Source organism: Pan paniscus, chromosome 14 (genome assembly GCF_029289425.2).
Source record: "Pan paniscus chromosome 14, NHGRI_mPanPan1-v2.0_pri, whole genome shotgun sequence".
In the NCBI taxonomy this organism is placed as follows: Eukaryota; Metazoa; Chordata; class Mammalia; order Primates; family Hominidae; genus Pan; species Pan paniscus.
Genome location: NC_073263.2, coordinates 49,556,828 through 49,569,619, shown reverse-complemented (window position 1 = coordinate 49,569,619; position 12,792 = coordinate 49,556,828). Strand labels below are relative to the sequence as shown.

At 41.9% G+C, this 12,792-nt stretch overlaps 1 long non-coding RNA gene across 1 annotated transcript in view; it reads left to right on the top strand.

The window, feature by feature from the left end:
• LOC129393636 (uncharacterized) overlaps nt 1–12,363 on the top strand; it is an 85,708-nt gene extending 73,345 nt beyond the window's left edge. Inside the window, exon 3 of the long non-coding RNA XR_008620623.2 lies at nt 10,848–12,363. This is a non-coding gene — a long non-coding RNA (uncharacterized LOC129393636). The remainder of the gene's footprint in view (nt 1–10,847) is intronic.
• The last annotated feature ends 429 nt before the right edge of the window (nt 12,364–12,792 follow it).

Below are 12,792 nucleotides of genomic sequence, written 5' to 3'. Positions count from 1 at the left end.
TCTATTAAAAATACAAAACTTAGCTGGACATGGTGGCACACACCTGTAATCCCAGCTACTTGGGAGGCTGAGGCAGGAGAATTGCTTGAACCTCGGAGGCAGAGGTTGCAGTAAGCTGAGATCACACCACTGCTCTCCAGTCTGGGTGACAGTGAGACTCTGTCTCAAAACAAAAACCAAAAACAGACTGGGTGTGGTGGCTCACATCTGTAATCTCAGCACTTTGGGAGGCTGAGACGGGCAGATCACGAGGTCAGCAGTTCAAGACCAGCCTGGAAAACATGGCGAAACCCCATCTCTAGTAAAAATACAAAAATTAGCCAGGCGTGGTGGCGGGCTCCTGTAGTCCCAGGTACTCAGGAGGCTGAGGCAGTAGAATTGCTTGAACCCAGGAGGTGGAGGTGGCAGTGAGCTGAGATCGTGCCATTGCACTCCAGCCTGGGTGACAAGAACAAGACCCTGTCTCAAAAACAAAAAACAAAAAACAAAAAACAAAAACAAGAAATCCTTGAGTATCTTAGGGGAAAAAAATGTATCACAATGTATATTTTTGGTTGGTGTCCCAGTTCCTCTGCACCAATCACCACCTCGTGACAAATTACTACTCTACTCGCAATTACATAGGAAATTTGTGAATGCTTGGCCAAATGTATGATTCAAATTTAATAACTCAAATCTTATTTTGTATGTATGCTATATTTATTGAGTTCTTATATATCAGCACTTAATTGGATTAATTGAATTAGTCCTCTTAACAATTCTATGAGGTGGGTGCTCTAATTATCTTCTTTCACAGATGAGGAAGCAGAGACTTAGAGAGGTGAGGAAACTTGCTCAAGGTCTCAGAACAGAAGGAATTTAGTCATGATTGTAACCCAGGCATTTGGCTCCAAAACCCATGCTTTTAAACACCATGCTCTGCTACCTGTGAGAGGCAACTGCAGGGGAATAACATTCTACGAAATGAAGCATTCCTTTTATACAGTAAGCTTGGCCCGTCTTCTCCAACATACCCCACCTTGACAAATGTATAAATTATAAGCTTGGATTTTTAGGTGTCCATGTTAATCATGTACTGGGGAGGGGGGCACCCTGCAGATGAACCCTGGGGCTGTTTTCCATGCAGCTAGTTGAAAGCCTGCCTATATCCCCAAGCTTCACTTGCTAGTAGAATGGCAATGACTTCTTCTCTGATGACCAGTCCTGTGGCACAACCTCCTCCCAAAGGCCCTTGGGTCAGCATTGCTCAGGGAGGGGAAGTGCGGTCCCTCAACTCTCCCCTGGCACCACCCACCCCTCGCCAGTTTTTTCAGCTCCTGGCTGCTTGGGAGACCAATGAGCTATCCCTGGAGGTTGCCCTCACCTCATTGCCTACAGGTTTGCAGAAACCTTCACTAGGGGCAGTTTCTGTGTGTCTCGGAGAGGTTGATGGATTGCTGTTCTCTTATTATTCAATCATATCAGTCTCTAGCTTGAGATTTCCTGGGAGCAAAAGAGTTTATACTGCTGGTGCCTTATTGCTGCTGACCCTACCAAATCTCTAGCTACAAAATGCAGTCCCCTGGAGCTCACTGAGGTCTGCAAACAAGCTCTTGCTGACTGCACTCCCAAAGGTCCTTCACTCCTCACTCCCCCATAGTCCATCCCTTATGGGAAGTAGTTATTCTGGGACTGTTGTCATGACGACTGTTCTGTGGCCCAAGAAACCCATAACTCTGTCTCCCTCAGGCACATGGAGCCCTTGCCTCTCAGGGTTTCTACTCCATGGACAGGAATAAGGTAGACAGGCCTTCTGTCCTTCTCAGTAAGTCTTGGAGCTCTTACTTGTTCTTCAGTCCCACAAAGATAACCTTGTTTACCCAGTAGCAGTTTTCTCTACTGGAGGTACAGACCAGACTCTTGGGAGGATGGATTAGAAGAAGCAGTGGCAAAAATTTATCCAAGTTTCCTTCTTCCCAATGATTCTAGGATTATATGCCCTTTTAGTGACTCTTCCGGGCCCAAGTCAATCTCATCTATCTTGTCCACCCTTCACTTGAGCACCATTTTCTTTATTGTTGTGATGGTTTTTCTTTAATGGCAGGAATCCAGGAGTCATCCATCTATCCATCCATCCAACCAACCAACCATTTATCCATTCATCCATTCATTCAACCATCCATCCATCCAACCATCCATCCATTCATCCATCAATCCCTCTGTACATTGATCCACTCACTTTGTATAAAGCATTTACTGAGCCCTTCCTGTTAGTGGCTTTTTAAGCATTTGGACTTACAGTGATTAATAATACACAGTCTCTGCACTTGAAGAGCTTATAGTCTATTGGAAAAGACTGAAAAATAAGTAGGTAATTACAGTATCACATATTGTTATAAGAAATGTATACCATTTCCGAGCACTGAGGGAGGCACCTGCAAATGACCTTGACTTTCCACGTCTCTCTTTGAGGGTAAGGCATATCCTATTCCATTATGATTACTGACCAACCTCCATAGACTCTTCAGGGTCTGGGCTAAAGTTCAGTTTGTAAAAGGGAAGTGGAAAATGCTGCACCCTTTGCTAATGAACCAACCCACTTCAGAAGCAAAGATAATATATCAGTGATACTGGGAGAAAACATGTTTTGTAGCTTAAGTCAGCTTTTCTTCCTTTCCTTTTTAAAATGAACTACTTAGAGCACTGGCAAATGTTAATATCCGAAGTATCAGGGTCCTTATCTGGTCAATTCTTCAAACTACAAATTAACTTTCCAGGGTTCAGTGGGTATGTTGTAATGTTCACAGTTAAAAGTGCTTCAGAAAAACAATTATTTTGTCACGCACCTCAACTCTGAACATGTTGATGAAGCAAACTATCTTGGAGTTCTTTCTTGATATTCTAGACCCAGTGGGACATTCATGTTTCTGATGAGTCTTAACTTGGATCACCCCTGCTGATTCATGGCAACCTCTGCAGACTTCCCAGAATAATTTTGACTGACACTTGCTCTATTTTCCCCAGGTCAACATTTTGCCCTTCATCCTACTATTTCAAAAACAGGTCATTGGGCCAGGCGCAGTGGCTTATGCCTGTAATCCCAGCACTTTGGGAGGCCAAGGCAGGCAGATCACCTGAGGTCAAAAGTTTGAGACCAGCCTGGCCAACGCGGTGAAACCCCGTCTCTACTAAAAATACAAAAAATTAGCCGGGCATGGTGGCAGGTGCCTGTGATCCTGGCTACGCGAGAGGCTGAGGCAGGAGAATCGCTTGAACCCAGGAGGCGGAGGTTGCAGTGAGCAGAGATTGTGCCATTGCACTCCAGCCTGGGCAACAAGAGTGAAACTCTGTCTCAAAAAAAAAAAAAAAAGAAAATCATTAAATTAAAAGTCTTTTCATTCTTGGATCCCCAATTTAGTCAATTCTTCCCCTGTGCAAGACACCCTGATATTTACAACAAACACTCTGAGTGTCTTCGCCATTGTTGGCCTGACCCAGTAATGGCTCCAACATTCAACATCCATCTTTTTCCAGCTGAAAAAGCTTCTTGGATAGAAAACTAATACAATCAGCATCTGATAGAGTGTAGAAACTATGCTAAGCATTTTTCACTTACACTATTTCATGTAATTCTCAAAATAACTTTATGAACTGGGTAGAACAGTACCTGTCACATAGGAGATGTGCCAGGAGATGCTCATAAGATATTTGTTGAATCAATGAAAAAATTACAATCCCCATTTTACAGACTAGAAAACTGCAGGTGAAAGAGGTCATGCCATTTACTTGAGACTCCTCAGTGGCCAAAGCAGGTCTGTTTCTTTGTTCATGTCCTCTATATTACCTGCCTTTAGAGCAGTAAAAGTTAAGTTCACTCTTCAAGAAAGCTTACGTTGCATCATCATTTGACACTGAAAGGATTTTCTAAGTCATTGCAATCAACACTTACTAAGCCCCCTTAAATAATCGAAGTCCTTTAATCCTCAAACGTGAAAGCAAAAGGCAAGGCTGTTTTTGTCTATATTGGATAAAAGTCTCTCCTGAATCTCATCTGCCTTGGATATCAATTATCCAAAGAAGTATAGAGACACTCTTGGGAAAATTTGCCAGGTATCATCTTTTTCACTAGGAGTGTAAAAAAAATCACAGAGTAAAATTAATTTTAATGACTTTAATTTATGTAAGAGCTCAGGAAGTAACTATCTTACTGACATAATCTTTGCCACATCACCCTTTGTCTGCCTTGCTGAGTTTGAACTCCTTTCCAGGTTGCAGCCCCACCCTGCGTCCCACTCCCAACCCTCCACCCACCCAGTGTGCCCCTGGGTCCTGATTCACACCCCCTGCCCCCAACACATGAAGCTTATTCTTGGCTGTAAGCCATTCTTTGGAAACTCTCCCAGCACCTGAAAGATGGCTATGCCTCCCAACGATTTGACCTTTTAAATCAAAGCTCCTCTTCTTGTGCCACCCACAGTCCTATCTCCTTGTCTGGAATTAACTATTGCATTAGTGGACATTTGTTATATAGACCTTAGCTTTATCTTCCTACCTTGATTGGACATTTGTTGCCCTCATCATAAGCATACAGCTAAACATGTGTATATGTTCAGAAACATGTTTCTTAATTATTCCCAGGCAAATCCTGGGTGTAAGAGGTGGGTAGTGTAAAGTCCTATTAAGTACTCTTTCGTTGAACCCAGGAGGCGGAGGTTGCAGTGAGCTGAGATCGTGCCTCTGTACTCCAGCCTGGGCAACAAGAGCGAGACTCCATCTCAAAAAAAAAAAAAAAAAGAGACAGAGTCTCACTCTGTCGCCAAGGCTAAAGTGTAGTGGTGCAATCATAACTCATGGCAGCTTCGAACTCCTGGGCTCGAGCAATTCTCCTGCTTCAGCCTCCCGAGTAGCTAGGACTACAGGCATGTTCCACCACCCTTTGCTAATTAAAACAAATTTTTTTTTTTTTCCAGATACTGGATTTTGCTATGTTGCCTAGGCTGGCCTTGAACTCCTGGCCTCAATAGATTCCCTATTAAGTACTTTTGATTGGCTGTTCCCACCAGGAGCACCTGGTCTCTATCAGGCACCAAATAAAAGGAACCCTGACACTCTCACCTTTCATGGCCTTAGCTATGAATTTCTTCTGCAAAAAAAGGAGAGTCGTAATGGTAATAGCAATTTGCAGTTTTCTTTCTCTCTATAAACTGGACTACAGGCTATGTTCTTCAAGTGCCATGAGCCCAAAGCTGAATTCTCCATTTCCCTCAAAACCTGTTCCTTCTTTTATATTATTCACCTAAACTAGTGACACTGCCTCCAGTCTCCATCATCTAATCTAACCATTTAACTCCTCCCCCACCGCCTCAGACACACTCCCTGTCCTCCCAAGTCAATCAGCCAATTCTTATTTTATCTACTAAATATTTCTCAAATTTTCTGTTCCTTTTTATTACCCACTGTTTAAGTCAGACCCACATTATTACTTTCTTGGATTGTTGTAACATATCCACTGATTTCCTTCCTCTTGTCTTTCCTCATTCCCCTTTAACCTAGTCACCATGTGGTTCTGTCACTCCCTTGCTTAAAAATCTTTCAGTGACTTATAAAACCAAGTCTAAGATTTTGATCTTGGAGATAAAAAATGCCATTCATGACATAGCTTCTCTTTATTATTTATTTATTTTTAGTTTCTTGTAGAGATGAGGTCTTGCTATGTTGCCCAGGCTGATCTCAAATCCCTGGCCTCAAGCAATCCTCCTGCTTCAGCTTCCCAAAGTGCTGGAACTATAGGCATGAGCCACCATGCCCAGCCTCATGGCTTATTTTTAACATTCCAGGCTTTTATTCTGCTATTTCCTACCTCTCACTTTTTCTGGTATTCCAACTCCTCCCAAATACAGTAGTCCCCTTTTAGACAGTTTCACTTTCCACAGTTTCAGTTACCAGCAGTCAGTTGAGGTCTGAACACATTAAACAGAAAATTCCAGAAAAAAAACTATGTAAACTTGAATTGCATGTCATTCTGAGTATCATAATGAAATCTTGCACCTTCCCACTCCATCCTGCCTGGGATGTGAATCTTCCGTTTGTCCTGGGGATCCATGCTGTATACACTACCCCACCTGTGAGTCACTTGGTAGACATCTCTGTTATCAGATCAAAAAAACATAGTCTATAGAGGGTTTGGTACTATCAGACATCTACTAGGGGTCTTGGAACATATCCCTCATGGATAAAGGGGGCCTACTGTACACCTAAAATTTTGCACTTACTGAAATCCCCTGCATAACTATGACTCATCCTTTATATCTGAGCTTAGATGTCATATTTTGAACCTCCAGGTTGATCTAAATGCTCTTTGTAAACCCATAGAACCTGTGCTCACCTGTCTTCTCACTTACCACAGTATATTAATAAATAAGTATGAGGACATTAGACTAAGGTGGTTTTAAAGGCTTGTGTTCGTGCATTAGCAGACAGAAACCTAATTCAGACTCATTTCCTCAAACACCTCCCCCCAACCTCCCTGCCTCGGGGCCTTTGTACTTGCTGTTCGCTCTACCTGGACCTCTTCCCTCAGTGGTCACACAGTTATGTTCTCCTTTTCATCTCTTAGCTCTTTTTTTTTTTTCTTTTGAGACAGAGTCTCACTCTCTTGCATGGGCTGGAGTGCAGTGGTGCTATCTCGGCTCACTGCAACCTCCGTCTCCTGGGTTCAAGCGATTCTCCTACTTCAGCCTCCCGAGTAGCTGGGACTACGGGGGCACGCCACCATGCCCAGCTAATTTTTTTGTATTTTTAGTAGAGATGGGGTTTCACCATGTTGGCCAGGCTGGTCTTGAATTCCTGATCTCAGGTGATCCACCCATCTCTGCCTCCCAAAGTGCTGGGATTATAGGCGTGAGCCATTGCGCCCAGCCCCATTTCTTGGTTCTTAGCCATAGCATCACCCTCCTCAAAGACGCCTTCTCTGGCCCCGCTGTGTAATGTGGTTCCCACCTCTTCATAACACTTATCATAAACTAAAATTATCTGGTAAATTTACTTGTTAACACTCTGCCCCACCTCCAACAGAAAGTAAGCTTTAGGAGGGCAGGGAATTGTTTGACTGGTCCTCCTGTATCACCAGAATTTAAAACAATTCTTAGAAACATAGTTGCTCAATAAATATACAGAATGAATGAATGAATAAATGAACAGAAAGTCTTGTGCTCAGAGTTGAACACAAGGTTTCTATCTGAACTCTCTTCAGTTTTCTGCCATTATAGTTTCCTAAGAAAAATGCAAAAAGGAGACAGTTCAGCCAAGTGTACACCAACTGTCCTGATAGAGGCTGCTGCATAGTCTGTTCTCCCCTGCAGACTCCTCCAGGATCCCTGATTCTCCCTCCCCCTTACTTCAACCTCTGACATTGACATTGACTGACAGCCAGTCCCTGCAGTCTTCCTTTCTCCCTGTTTCCTGGGGCCACCCTGAACTTACCCAGGTTTCTGCAGGGGTGTAAACCAAATAGAAACTGTGAGTATACTAAGTATTATGTGGAATAAGAAACAGGATTTATTAGAGTTTTTTAATCCCTGGACATCTCCCTACCTTGTTTTCCTTGGTAATAGACGTGGGCCAGGCTCTTCAATTGTGTTGGGCATGTAAAGTCTATTAACCAACACCTTAGGATGCCAACAAGTCAACAGGGGACATTTTTGCAAACAGATTTAAATATGCATCTGTCAGGTGGTCACTTGCCACATGACGTTTGTGTTCTATAATTCCACCACTTCACATCTAAATCTGGTATTAAGGGCTCTGTGGGTTTGATGTCTAAGGACTTAAAGAAGAACCACTGACACTTCTAAAATCAAATTATCTAAACTGCCTTTGAAATTGTAAGGCCTTTATTGAGGAATGTCAACAAAGTGGTCCTGCCAGAATCTGAGAAATACCTTTGAGGCACTTTGCACAGCATACTGGCCAGGCAGGAGCATTGTATACAGCAGATCTTGGAAATGGATTGCCTGGTTATACTGAAAATGAAGCATTATGCATTTTTCTAGTTGAGAAGAGATAAAAGCCTGTATCAGATGGAGTGAAATGTTCCCAATGTTTGGCAAGGGCTTTCCAGTGAAAATAAAAGGTCGAAACAAAGAGCAGAGCATGCAGTTTCAGATCTCCTAGGAGAAAGAATTTGGTGTTTGTAATTAGAAATTTTATATCAGGTGTTAAATTCACAAAGTGGGCAGGCAACTTTCTGGAAAGCTAACTGCTGAGACAGGGAGTCACTGTGTTCACCACTGGACTGGGGCTGGCTGAAAGGAATAACTTATGGGGAGGATTGAGGAGCAGACCTGGCTGAAGCCCAGCATGTCGAAGAGCAACGTGTTATCCAAGAAGAGGCAAAGGCCAAGCCACAGAGAATCTGAAAGGACAAAGAAGCCACTGTTCTGCCCTGACAAGTGCCAAGAAACCTCCTTTAACCTCTTTGCTTTTACTCAAAGATTTAACGGTAAACTCATCCTTATGGCTTTTAATGGTTATATATATATATAAATAAATATATATACACACACACACACATATATATATACATATATTCTGGCCAGGGTCAGAATCAGATAACATGAGTTTGGATGTATTTGAAAGTAAATGGAAAGTAATGATACTGTAGTTACCAAGAAGGCTAAACGAGCTGGGAATTTGGTGGTTTCGAGTTGGATTCGATTCTTCATTTCCTGCCACTTCAATGTTAATCTCTGTGCCATTGTAGGGGAGATACAGTGACTCATTTGCACACAGGGTCATGTAGTACTTTCTGAATTGTGATAAACATTCAGAGACAGGGTACGACCATCAGAGGCAAATTTTGCCAATTAAACAATATTATGTAGATCATAAAGTGTTTTTCTAAATTAAATCAAATCAGTAAGTATTTATCAAGCAGGTACTTATGTGAGAGGCTAACACACAAAAACAAACAGGATTTGAAATGCAAAGAAATGAAAAACAAGGTGGAAAATGGGAATTATAGTTGATCTTTTCTGAATTGTTTCCACAGACTCAGAGACAGGAAGTGAACTAACTTACTAACAGCCAGAAAGGAAAATTTTTTCTGGGAAATCTCTCTTTATAGAGCCAAAACAAATATTTTGATCTGGGAGAAAACAAAAGTTTAAGTGAATGTAAAACTGACCTTCACATTCAGATACTAGATAAGTCAAAGAACTTCAATTAAATACTGGTCACTTACTCTGTGGTAGGTACTGCTTATAGGAAGTTGAAAAGATATGGTGTCATTTATGAAGACATTTAAACATATATTATTCTGTGCAAAACAGGTACTATTCTGTGCCAAAAAATTTCCTTTGTCCTCAAAACTTCTTTGTTGTTGCTATTTAGGAATGTTAGAAGGATAAGAAAGTTAAGAGTTATTGTTATCTGAAGTTTATGACTTTGGCAAAATCTATCAGAGACTCTTTGTCCATCAAATGAAGAAATGTGGACTGGGTGATGATATCATTAGGTGGTTTTGTTTTGGTTAATTGGCTGTACCTCAGCACCATTGATGTTTTTTTACTGGCTGCTGAGAGTAGTCAGCCTCCACCTTGAGTCCTTGAATCCCAGAAGGTTCTTAAAAGTATCAATGCTATTGGGACTAACTGAAATATCAAATATCTTTGCTGTGAACTGGAATTATATCAACTTCACCACCAAGTGCTAGATGAGTAAAGTGGGAAAGGACATTTACTGTATATGTCATTTACTCACTTCTTTAGCTACCCTAAATTCTATCCTTAAATCAGATTAGGCCACCAGAAGACTGTATGCTTGAACCACATTAAATTAGCCTCTCACCAAATGACCTTTGCTGGCCGCAGAGGCTCTGAGAAGCAAGGTTTCCCCAAAAAGAAGGTGAGACAAATAAAATTCTGGATATGATGGAACTTTTGGAAGACAAATGAAAAATTATTGTAAGAGGTTACAAGAAGAAAAAGAAATAGAAACTACTGGAAGAACTAAAAGCTGTATAGGAAGGAAATTATCACCATAATACCCTACTTGGCTCTGCCCTGAGCAGCAATTACATAGTTACTATACTGAAAACATTGTTGAATATCTAAATAGAATTTAGTGGTAATGGATCTGAAAAACACAAAGATTTTTTCAAATAAATTTTTTATTTTAGAATAGTTTTACCAGCCTAGGCAACATGGTGAAACCCTGTCTCTACAAAAAATACAAAAAAATTAGCTGGGAATGGTGGCGCATGACTGTAGTCCTAGCTACTTGGGGAGGCTGAGGTGGGAGGATCACTTGAGCCAGGGAGGTCGAGGCTACAGTGAGCTGAGAAAAAATTCTGCACTCCATCCTGGGAAAAAATTGTGAAGATAGTAAAGAGTTTCCATCTACCTCATACTAGTTTTCCCTATTATTAACTTCTTACAATAATTAAGTACATCTGTTACAATTAACAAACCAATACTGGGCCAGGCACGGTGTGGCTCACACCTGTAATCCCAGCACTTTGGGAGACCGAGGTGGGTGGATCACCTGAGGTCAGGAGTTCAAGACCAGACTGGCCAACATGGCGAAACCTTGTCTCTACTAGAAATACAAAAATTAGCTGGGTGTGATGGTGGGCATCTGTTATCCCAGATATTTGGGAGGCTGAGGCAGGAGAATTGCTTGAACCTGGGAGGTTGCAGTGAGCCAAGATCATGCCACTGCATTCCAGCCTGAGCAACAGAGTGAGACTGTCTCAAAAAAAAAAAAAAAAAAGAAAAAAGAAACCAATACTGATACATTATTATTAACTAAAGTCAATACTTTTTCCCAGAGTTTTTTAGTTCTTACTTAATGTTGCTTTTCTGTTTCAGGATCTCATTCAGGACACCACATTACCATTAGTCACAGTGTCTCCTCTGGCTCCTCTTGGCTGTGAGTTTCTCAGAGCGTCCTTGTTTTTAATGGCCTTGAATATTTTGAAGAGTATGGGTCAGGTGTTTTGTAGAAAGCCCTTCACTTGGGATTTATCTGATGGAGTTAGAGTTTGGAGGAAAACCCCAGAGGTAAAGTGCCATTTCCATCACATCCTGTCAAGAGTGCTGGTGTTAGTCAGTTAGGGCTGCCATGGCAATATACCACAGACTGTGTGTTTTAAACAACAGAAATTTGTTATGAAGCCTGGAAATATAAAATCCGCAGGGTCGGTTTATTCTGAGGCCTCTCTCCTTGTCGCGCAGATGGCTGCCTTCTCATTGTGTTCTCACATGGCTCTTTCTCCATGCACCCACCTTCCTAGGGCTTCTCTCCCTGTGTCCTAATCTCCTCTTCTTTTAAGAACACCAGACAGCTTGAATAGGGACTGTAACAGCCTCACTTTAACTTATTACCTACTGAAAGTCCCTGTCTCCAGATACAGTCCCATTCTTTGGTCCTGGGACTTAGGGCTTCAACATGTGAATTTGGGCAGGAGGGGGACACAATTCAGCCTGTAACAGGTACTATCAACTGACTTCTCGCCGTTGTCCTTGATCATGTGGCTGAAGTAGTGTTTGTCAGGCTCCTCCTCTGTAAGTTACTCCCTCACCCCCGATCTCTGATACAGTTTTTAGTTTTATTTATTTATTTATTTATTTATTTATTTATTTATTTTGAGATGGAGTCTTGTTCTGTCACCCAGGCTGGAGTACAATGGTGCAATCTCGGCTCACTGCAACCTCCACCTCCCAGGTTCAAGCGGTTCCCTGCCTCAGCCTCTGAGTAGCTGGGATTACAGGCGCCCACCACCACACCCAGCTAAATTTTGTATTTTTAGTAGAGACGGGGTTTTGCCATGTTAGCCAGGCTGGCCTCGAACTCTTGACCTCAGGTGACCCACCTGCCTTGGCCACCCAAAGTGCTGTGATTACAGGCATGAGCCATTGCACCCGGCCTCTGATATAGTTTAGATATTCATCCCCTCTAAATCTCTTGTGGAAACTTGATCCTCAGTGTTGGAGGCGGAGCCTCGGAGAAGGTGTTTGGATCATGTGGCAGATCCCTCATGAAGTTCTTGGTGGCATCCTCCTGGTAATGAGTGAGTTCCAGGTCTATTAGGTACCTCAAGATGTGATTGTAAAAAACGGCCTGGCACCTCCTCCTCTCTCTCTTGCTTCCTCCTCCCTCACTGTGTGGCACACTTGCTCCCCTTTCTCCTTTTGCCATGATTGGAAGCTCCCTGAAGCCCTTACCAGAAGCAGATGCTTGGCTGAGTATAGTGGTTCATGCCTATAATCCCAGCACTTTGAGAGGTGAAGGCAGGGGGATCAAGACCAGCCTGGGCAATATAGCAAGACCCTATCTCTGCTATTTAAATATTTTTAAAACTTAAAAAAAAAAAAAGATGTTCTTGCCATGTTTTTTTGTACAGCCTGCAGAACTGTGAGCCAAATAAATGACTTCTCTTTTAATTACCCAGGTTGAAGGAATCCTTTATAGCAATGCAAATAAACTATAAAGGATTCCTTGAACCTGGGTAATTAAAAGCAAAGAGATACATGTATGTATACCAATCAGCATATAGAAACATATCCATAAATATTTCTATTTGTAACCCTGTGTACCTATGTTAAGCTATATAAGAGTTCATACTGATCTAATCCAGTACCACATGGATCATTCTAGCCTTCTCCCCTTCTCTGCAACTTTTTCCTCCCTTCTTTCAGGGGATGAAACATTCATAATACAGTTAGATTCTTTTTTCACATTCTGCACTCCATACTGGGATCATCAAACTTCCTAAATAATTGTTTTAATTTGCATACATTAAGGTTTATCCTT